The 7782-nt window shown below is 47.1% G+C and overlaps 1 pseudogene; it reads left to right on the top strand.

Annotated features, from left to right (window-relative positions):
- Nucleotides 1-460: 460 nt before the first annotated feature.
- Nucleotides 461-2861, top strand: LOC123156883 (uncharacterized; annotated as a pseudogene).
- Nucleotides 2862-7782: the final 4921 nt, after the last annotated feature.

The raw sequence follows: 7782 nt of genomic DNA, 5'->3' as shown, positions 1-7782 counted from the left end.
TCAGCTTCAGTCATTGTTCTCTTCTTCCGCTGGGTGCATGTTTACTAGTGCGTGCAACAAGAGAACCGACCGGTATTTCTATCACTCTAGCTAACTTTTTTTTAGGGGGTCACTCTAGCTAACTGGCGTTTACTGTAGTCACATCCCATCAAATAAAATGAAACGCGGCACGCAGCAGCCCACCTACTAACCCACGTGATGCACTGCAAAGTCTGCAGCCAGTACTATATAATATTTGTCGTTTGCAACGAGCTTTCTGAGTAGATTCCTTTGGTTGGTCTACGTGTGAAACACATGCCTGCAACCCAAGGCAACGGACGACGCCTCGTGCATGCATGCTACTGCTAGAGATCCAATCCCTCAATCCAGGTCACGCCCACATGCTTCCTGCGTGTAAAGCTTCATGCCCGTGCTGCTAGTCGCTGATCAATATTGTCACTTGTGCTCTCGCATCGCATGCATGTCTCCCCTCAATCAGGTCAGTAGTAGGGACTCCACTCCGTCCTATCAGGTACACTCAGGGGTTGTTTGGTTGTGACTAATTTTGGCAAAGATTGCCACACCTAAGGTTAGACAAGTTTGACCAATTTAGATGAGTGTTTAGTTTAAGCCACACCTTAGGCAAGCCATACTTGGACCCCACATGGCATACACACAAAAAATATGGCAAGATTCTCTTAGGCTTGCCAACTTGTGACTCTCAATTTGATGAATTAACCTTAGGCAAGCTTGGCAAAAATGTGTGACAAAAATTGACAATGCTAGGCCTAGAACCAAACGGCCCCTGGTGAATCACATACACTGGTAGAAAAAAGGCCTTTAGTCCTGGTTCGCAAAGGCCTTTAGTCCCGGCTGTGCAACCGGGACTAAATATGCGTGACTAAAGACCCCCCCTTTAGTCGCGCCTCTTACGAACCACGACTAAAGGCTTTAGTCCCGGTTCTCGTGGCTAACCGGGACTAAAGGCCTCCTCCGTAGGTTTAAACCTGGTTTTTTGCGAATTTTTTTAATTTTTTTATTTTCAAATTTCTGAATTATTTTAACCTCTAATCTCTAATCACCACCACTCATCACTGCTCAATTTATCCTCTAATCTCTAATCATCCCTCATCATTCCAAATCATCTAACTTCCCGGACGGTCACCCATCCTCTCACTACTCCAGCCTGAGCACGCTTAACTTCCGGGTTCTATTCTCCCTCGTTTCCAAGTCTGCACCTGTTGTTTTCCTGACAATAGTAGGATGTCAATTCTATTAACCCTCAGGAATTTAGCTTGAGCATGAAGTGACACATTTCACTGTTTGAGTTTGAAACTATTGTTTTAAAAAACAATAATTATTTAGTAACACTAATATTTCTGGAATAATTAGTTTGACCATTGTTTGACCACTGTTTGACCAGATTTGACCAAAATTTTAAATAAACTGAAATAATTATTTAGTAACACTAATATTGTAGAATAATTAGTTTGACCATTGTTTGACCACAGTTTGACCACAATTTGAATTTTTTTAAATTTTTTGCCTCTCCAGATCTTAAAAGCCCCGTATCTTTTTTTCGTTAGTTTTTGAGGATTTCGAAAATGTTTAACGGGGTTCCCCTAGTTAAATTCGGATGTAACTTTTCGAGTAGATAATTTTTCATATAAAAAACTTTTTCATCCGAGTTCGTATGCAAAATTTATGCCCATTTTAAGAATTTCCAGAGAGATTTTGCAAATAAAGTCGAAATTCATATTTGTTAATTTTCCCAACAACTAGACCACATATCACATGAGAAACTTATTTTTTTTTGACATTTCCATCATTTTTCTTTTGTTTTTTCTAAAACTGAAAAGGCGATCCACGGGGGGGGGGTAGAGTTTGAAAATGAGGCCTCAAATCCCTTTAGTCGCGGTTGGCCAGACCAACCGGGATTAAAGGTTAGACCTTTAGTTCCGGTTGGTCTGGCCAACCGCGACTAAAGGTTCGGGCCATTAGTCGCGGTTGGCCAGACCAACCGGGACTAAAGGTCTAACCTTTAATCCCGGTTGGTCTGGCCAACCGCGACTAAAGGCCTTCGGGCCAGCCTGAGGACCTTTAGTCCCGGTTGGCCAGGCCAACCGGGACTAAAGCCCCTCCCGTCCGCCAGCTGTAGACCGAGCACGCTGGGCCCAGATAGTTGGTCGCGGGTCTCCTCCCGAACCGCGACTAAAGACCCCTTTGGTCGCGGTTCGATTATTTTGGGGACTAATGGGGGCGTATGGAAGCCTCTTTTTCTACTAGTGATAGCCAGGCCAAGCACGAGATCACCCCACCCCAAGTTAACCAGTCCAAGATCCTTGCAAAACAGCACGAGGCCCCAGGTGCTGCTGGCCGGGCTGGCCGTCCTCGCCGTCCTAGCGGCAGCTCTGCCTCTTGCCCGTAGCTAAGGTGAGGCCGGGATTCCTCTTCGCCTCATGGAATAAGTCAGTTTAGTTTAGCAGGTTATTGACCTTGGTTGGCTGCCTGCAGGCGCTACGCTGTGCTGCGACAAGTGCGGCATCTGCACCGGGTCCTTGCCGCCGCAGTGCAGATGCATGGACACCTCGCCTACCGGGTGCAACCTGGCCTGCAAGACCTGCGCCAAGTCCACCGTCGGCGGCCGTGACAGCTTCCAGTGCAAGGATTTCATCACCAACTTCTGCAAGACCCGCAGCACTAAGGCCGCGTGACTGGACCTGTTGTCGCCCGAATAACGCCGATTAGCCTGTGATTTTCCTTTATTTTTTGAAGCATTTAAGAGTTGCCTCTGCATCTTGATCTGGTAGATGCAGAGAAGAAATGAGAGTACAATGCATGCTCGTTGTTCCTTCTTGTGTCTAAAATAAAGAGCATATTCGTTGCTCAAAATCTTCCTTGTTAAACCATTTATGCATTGCGACCGACAAAACACATATGCATGGAATGGAATGGAATATGAATTCAAATCCAAATCATCTACCATGTAGAGGCACGAATGGAATGCATTCATCTATAAAGCACCAATGGAGAGATGTCAAATTTAAATCCAAGTAAAATAATTTATAATGAAATCTGTTAAAAATGGTAATGTCAAACCCAGTCCAAATAGTTTATATCCAGGTCTATTAAAATCCAACGAATCACAAAAGTTTGATTTCCACAAAAAAAACCACTAAGAATGTCAATATCGTGTTGACACCATAGTTTTCATGAAATGAATGGTTGATTTTTGTAGATGATTTAGCTTGTTTACGTGTTACTATTTTTTGCAGTTGACAAATCTTATATGCACAAGTGAAATCCCCCAAACTGTAAATTTAAACCCACTATGGATGATTAGGATCGATTGAATATTTAATCTCATGTTTAGGCGATCTGGGGAGTGCATGCACTCAACAAAAGGGAAGGTTTTACCCACTTTAGCAGTTATTGTGTATTGACCTTGGTTGGCTGCCTGTAGGTGTGATGTTGTGCTGCGACAAGTGCGGAATCTGCACCAGGTCCTTCCCGCCGCAGTGCAGATGCATGGACTGCAAGGATCTTGTGACAAATTTGTGCAAATGCCGCTGCTCTAATTCCGCTGCAGAAACATACAGGAGAGCAGGCCTCCGAAACCGTGTCATTTGCGATCCTGCACGGGGAGAAGGGTGATTACGTTTTTTAGGGAGCGTCTCTGGAACTAATGCTCACTACTGTTCGTCTTCATCCTCTACTTCGACAACATCCTCGTCATCTCGGACATCACCATGAGTCATTTTGAATCCAAGAAAAAGGCTGCCGGGGATGCTGTCATCGCCGCCTCCATGGTATCTGTGATCATAGAACAAGTCGGAGCATCTGCAACCCACCGAAGGTCAGAATCGAGGTCACAACCTACCATACTCATACTCTAGAGAAGAATAAAGAACACTATCTTCACCTTCTTTGGAGGCGGCAGCCTTCAGCGGCACACTCTGATCACTGCTTGAAGCATTTGGGGCACTAGAATCTTGGGTTGTAGGCACAATCGGAGGTGCTACACTCTGGAAATGATGCCCAGCCTAGCAGCACAGGGAAGCCCTAAAAACATACAAATATCAAAAAGGAATGCTCATAATTACTGCCATGAGATGACAAGTTGAAGATAGACTTACCGACCCTTCCCAAGGACGTTGCATATCCTTGCTGGCCTCGCCACAAAAACTGGGATGGCGAACTTCAGAGGCGCTCCTGAGCCCCTGATAGCATCGCGCATGTTTGATACCTCTGGCCTCTCTTCCTTGGCCCTGGCCTCGCTGGCCTCTATTCAGCCTCCGTGGGTGGTAAGTTGAGTCATGACATGGTGATGGAGGGTTTAGTCCCACCTCATGAGTGGAGGAGATTTGAGGCCCCTTTATAAGGATTTTCTTTTCCAATTGCTATTGAAGCTTTGAGAAGAGGGGTGTTACACATGCGCTCGCCCTCCACCACCCACCTGCCCACAATGTGCCACAAATCTGAAACATTTGATAGTGGGTCATTGCTGACCACAGTGTGGGTCCCGCCCAAGTTACCTGCTCCTTCCAAGTATGGTAGCTGGGTACCTCCACTACGGCTGCCACTGCTAGGCACTGCCCAATGCGCCCCAGCTAAGAGTCCTCCTTTCCCTGGCTGCGAGTGCCTCTTCGCCCATCCGGCGAGTACCTCCTTGACCCTCATGCCTCCTCTCCTATTTGTGTATTGCACTACTAGGTCAGCGGCAAGGAAGTAATCAAGTCACGCTGTTGTGTACATTGGTGTGATCTCCACAGTAGCTGGCTAGCTTGCTAGGTACGTGGGTTCAGGAGTCGGATTGATCGGAATCGGTTCTGTGGCTAGTGTTGCCCTGATCGTCGTTCGTCGTTGTTGATCATTACCGTCGCCGGAAAGTACTCGACGTCGGGACTGGGCCAATAATTGGTATCTAGAGCAAGATTGATCTTCTAATAACAGGAGATCATGTCGGACGACGAGAAGGACAAAACCAAGCAGCATGCGGAGTACTCCGGTGTGGCTAAAGTAATTGCTGCTCCGGGGAGATCGGAGTATCCACGATTCGACTGTGGGAACTTTGTGGGTTGGGCGACCATGATGGAGTGGGCGTTTGAGGTCAATGAGCTCTGGGAAGCCGTTGACCCCGGCGGTGAGGAGTACCTGAAGGGTGGTGCATTGTATCGGAAGGATCACCAGGCTATTACGGCCATCTGCTCGGTGATGCTGGTGAACGTGCAGCAGCGTCTTATCTCGAAGACATCAGCGAAGGAGGCGTGGGAGACGCTGAAGACGTTGCATCTAGGGCACTCGCGTGTGCGCGAGGCGAACTTCCAAACTTTGTTGAAGAGTTACGAGAATCTAAGGATGGGAGAAGATGAGACGGTGGACACCTTTGCCGCAAGGGTCACGACGATGGTAAATAGGATTCGCAGTCTCGGGGAGAAGCTAGACATCTCCGTGGTCTGGCGTTTTCTACGTGCAGCTCCATCGCGCTACATGTCGATTGTGTCAGCGATCGAGCAATGTGTTGATCTCAAGACTCTCACTTTGGATGATCTGGTTGGTCGCTTCAATGCCCATGATGAGCGGATGAAGCTGAGTTATGGTGATGCAAAACAGGATGAGTACCTGATGCTAACGCGTGCTCAGTGGCAGGCAATGGTTTTCAAGGAGAACAATTTCGACAAGGCGTCCGGTAGCAGCGGAAAGTACCGTCCCGCAAAGGACACCGACGAACAGTCGGAGAAGCCAAGGAAGAAAAAGTTCGACAATAGTAAGATCCGTTGTCACAACTGCAATTTGCTTGGGCAGTTCAAGTTGGAGTGCAAGAATCCCCCGAAGGAGAAGGCGCTCATGGCCCAACTAGGAGATGAAGGTGACATGATGTTGATGTGTGAACTCGTGGACAGGAAGGATCCAGTTCTTTAAATGCCGGCTAAAGAAATTGCCGCGCTCCGTGAAGAAAAAGTTCACTCTCAAGATCATGGTTTGGAAACTCGTGTCGATGCCACGGACACGGGCCGTGATTCCGAAACCTACATCGATATTACGGGCATATGTGCTAATTTCGCTGGAGAGGATGCAGCAATTGCTGCGTGTGCTCAGCCATGGAGGAGTAGTTTTTGTGCCGTACGTTCACAAAAAACGAAAACGTACGTGGCGTCAGAAGTCCACGAAGAAACAAAAACTGTTGTTGATGCTAGCGCAAAAGTGAAGACGAGTGCAGCGTCTATGGACGAACTGGAAGTCGCTGGTGTATCGAGTGCCAGCGCAGCTAGCTCGATGGTGCAGATACATGGAGTTGGTGGCCACGACACGGCACTCCGTGTGTCAGAAACGGACAATCCACAAAGCTAGAAGGTAGCAGCAAGGGACCAAACGATGGATATATATACGAAGGTTGCTGCAGCCCACGTACGGGTAGTAGTACGGCAAGGAGCAGGACGAGGTGGGCTTGTCCCATCCCATGGTGAAACTCCACAAGTATCCCATACGGCTGGAGGGTGCAGCTCAGTATTGCCATCTGGAAGCAATCCATACACTACCAGAAAAAAGAAGCCTAGCTTTGGGAGATCACGTTGGAATTTTTGCTTCGCCAACAGTAAAGCGCGTAGCAGAAAATAGCACGTCGTCTCCGACAGTAATGGAGGAAAGGACTCAACCACCCACGTCCGTACATCCACAACCGGTGTTACACCAATATTTGAAGCAAGCTCTTCGAACAATTGACCCGGCAAAGATGAGAAGGAGTGGGCGACCGTGTCTAAGCGTCGAGAAACCGGCGGAACTCAAGGACGCAAATATGAAGGAGTATTGGTGTGAGGCTATGGAAGAAGAGTTGAGGTCGATCCACGACAATAATGCATGGGAGTTTGTGGATCTTTCCAACAATGAAAAAGTCATGGATCTCATGTGAAAATTTATGATCAAGAAAGATGCCGATGGGTCCATGAAGCACAAAGCGAGGCTAGTGGTCAAAGAGTACGTGCAAGAGGAAAGTGTGGACATTGAAGAAGTGTTCATTCCCGTTGCAAGGATGGAATCGGTGAGATTACTCATCGCTCTCGCGATTCAGGAATCATGGAAGATACATCACTAGGATGTAAAATCCGCATTTTTGAATGGCGAGTTAGAAGGAGATGTGTATGTGAATCAACCACCAGGATTCATCAAAGAGGAAGAAGAACACATGGTAATGAATCTACACAAAGTCTTGTACGGGTTATGTCAAGTCTCTAGGGCATGGAGCATCAAACTTGATCGGACGATGATTTCTCTTGGATTTGAGAAAGCCCCACTAGAGCATGCGATATACAAGAGAGGTGAAGGAAGGGATCGTCTACTAGTGGGCATCTACTACGACGACCTATTGATCACTGGAGCAGATGAAGAGGTGATTGCAAAGTTCAAGCTACAAATGACGGAGCTTTTCAAAATAGATGATCTAGGGCTATTGAGTTACTACCTCGGGATGGAGGAACGTCAAAGGCCGGATGAGATCACACTGTGCCAGAAGGCATACGTAAGGAAGGTACTTGAAAACTATGGCATTAAATATTGCAATCCAATTGATGCTTCAATGGAATATCGTTTTGAGCTGAGCAAGAAGAAGATAGTGAAACTACTTGGCTACAATGGTAGTGACAAGGAAGGAATTGTTGACGGCCGTAGTACTTCGGGCGTGGAATATTTTCTTGGTGGAAGCGTAGTAAGCTTGCTATCACGAAAGCAGAAAGTGATGACATCGACTTCAATTGAAGCAGAGTATATAGGTGTGTGGTTAGAAAGGCTACACGGTGATCTCATCGA

Source organism: Triticum aestivum, chromosome 1D (genome assembly GCF_018294505.1).
Source record: "Triticum aestivum cultivar Chinese Spring chromosome 1D, IWGSC CS RefSeq v2.1, whole genome shotgun sequence".
Lineage (NCBI taxonomy): Eukaryota > Viridiplantae > Streptophyta > Magnoliopsida > Poales > Poaceae > Triticum > Triticum aestivum.
This window is presented reverse-complemented; position numbering and strand designations above follow the sequence as displayed.